Source organism: Cetorhinus maximus, chromosome 6 (assembly GCF_964194155.1).
Source record: "Cetorhinus maximus chromosome 6, sCetMax3.hap1.1, whole genome shotgun sequence".
NCBI classification, from domain to species: domain Eukaryota; kingdom Metazoa; phylum Chordata; class Chondrichthyes; order Lamniformes; family Cetorhinidae; genus Cetorhinus; species Cetorhinus maximus.
This window is the reverse complement of record NC_135884.1, coordinates 148,904,985-148,906,270: the sequence shown is the minus strand read 5'-3', so window position 1 is coordinate 148,906,270 and position 1,286 is coordinate 148,904,985. Positions and strand designations below refer to the sequence as shown.

Genomic DNA, 1,286 nt, shown 5'->3' with positions numbered 1-1,286 from the left:
ATTTCTCCCTACTTCACTTTTGGAGAACTTTCTTTCACTTTCCCACCTTCTAACTCATATTGTCTCTTTTCTTTGGCCCCATATTTCTACCTCATAATTTTTTCTCTCACCGCCACCCCACCCCACCCTCAATTTTTTTTTTTCCCACAGTAGGTAAATAGAAAAGATGTCAAAGTTAAATATTATCCACAGGTTGTACCTGCACATAACATGTCAGAGGTGTTTTTTTAAAAAGAAAATAAAGTTGTAGTTGGCATAGATTAAAATGGCAGCCAGGTGAATCCATATGGGGGAGGGGGAGTGAAAGAAAATGACAGTTATGTTTGTTTTGGTCACTGATAGCCTTCCCCTTTTCCTTCTTCCCCTTCTCATTTTTGAAATTATGGTGCATTGTACAAGGGTCATTTAAAATGCCAGCATTGACACTGTTGAATACGTAGAACTAAAGCCAGCTCCAAAGGAACAAGTAAAGATGGATCTATAGTTGCCAAAGCACTTCAGCACTGGGGTTTTTCCTCCCACCTTATGTCTGGGTCTGTTGTAGACTCATCGATAGAGATTGATCGTTATGAATTGTCAACAACTTCATTATTGTTGACAATAATGGTGACACAGGTGTCAGCTGTGGCTCAGTTCATAGCACCCCCGCCTTTGAATCAGAACGTTGTGGGTTCGTGTCCCACTCCCGGAAACCAAGAACTGTGACTGTACTCGAAAGAGTTACAATCTGTGACTGCTGATAACTCGAAAGAGTTACAAGGGTGGTAGAGTGTTGTATGAAAGGAGAGAAGGTTAGCACTCCCCTTGATAAGGATGGAAGGGGCCCTAGTGGCCTTACAACACACAAAAGGTTAAGGTATTGCCATCTACTTAGTAGCATCTAACCATGTTTTTGTAAGTTTCATTTAAACTTTGTCCTTGGTTTTACAGCTGACCTGACTTAGGGGCTGTGTTTATTTTATCCCTCATTTTGTTCATTTTGTTTAATTGGTTGACTCCTAAAAGAGTTACTAGGGTGGTAGAAGGTGAACAAGATGGACTTTCAAAATAAAAAAAAAATCTGAATGTATTTAGCACTTTTCATGACCACTGGACATCTATTTCTTTTTTAAAAAAACTCATTCATGGGGTGTGGGCATTGCTGGCTAGGCCAGCATTTATTGCCCATCCCTAATTGCCCTTGTTCAGAGGGCATTTAAGAGTCAACCACATTGCTGTGGGTTTGGAGTCATATGTAGGCCAGACCAGGTGAGGACAGCAGATTTCCTTCTCCAAAGGGCATTAGT

The 1,286-nt window shown here is 40.7% G+C and overlaps 1 non-coding gene across 1 annotated transcript; it reads left to right on the top strand.

Moving 5' to 3' along the window:
- The first annotated feature begins 769 nt into the window (after positions 1 to 769).
- On the top strand, positions 770 to 896 carry LOC144682327 (U6atac minor spliceosomal RNA). Its single transcript, XR_013576984.1, has one exon. It is a non-coding gene; the product is annotated as a U6atac minor spliceosomal RNA (small nuclear RNA).
- Positions 897 to 1,286: the final 390 nt, after the last annotated feature.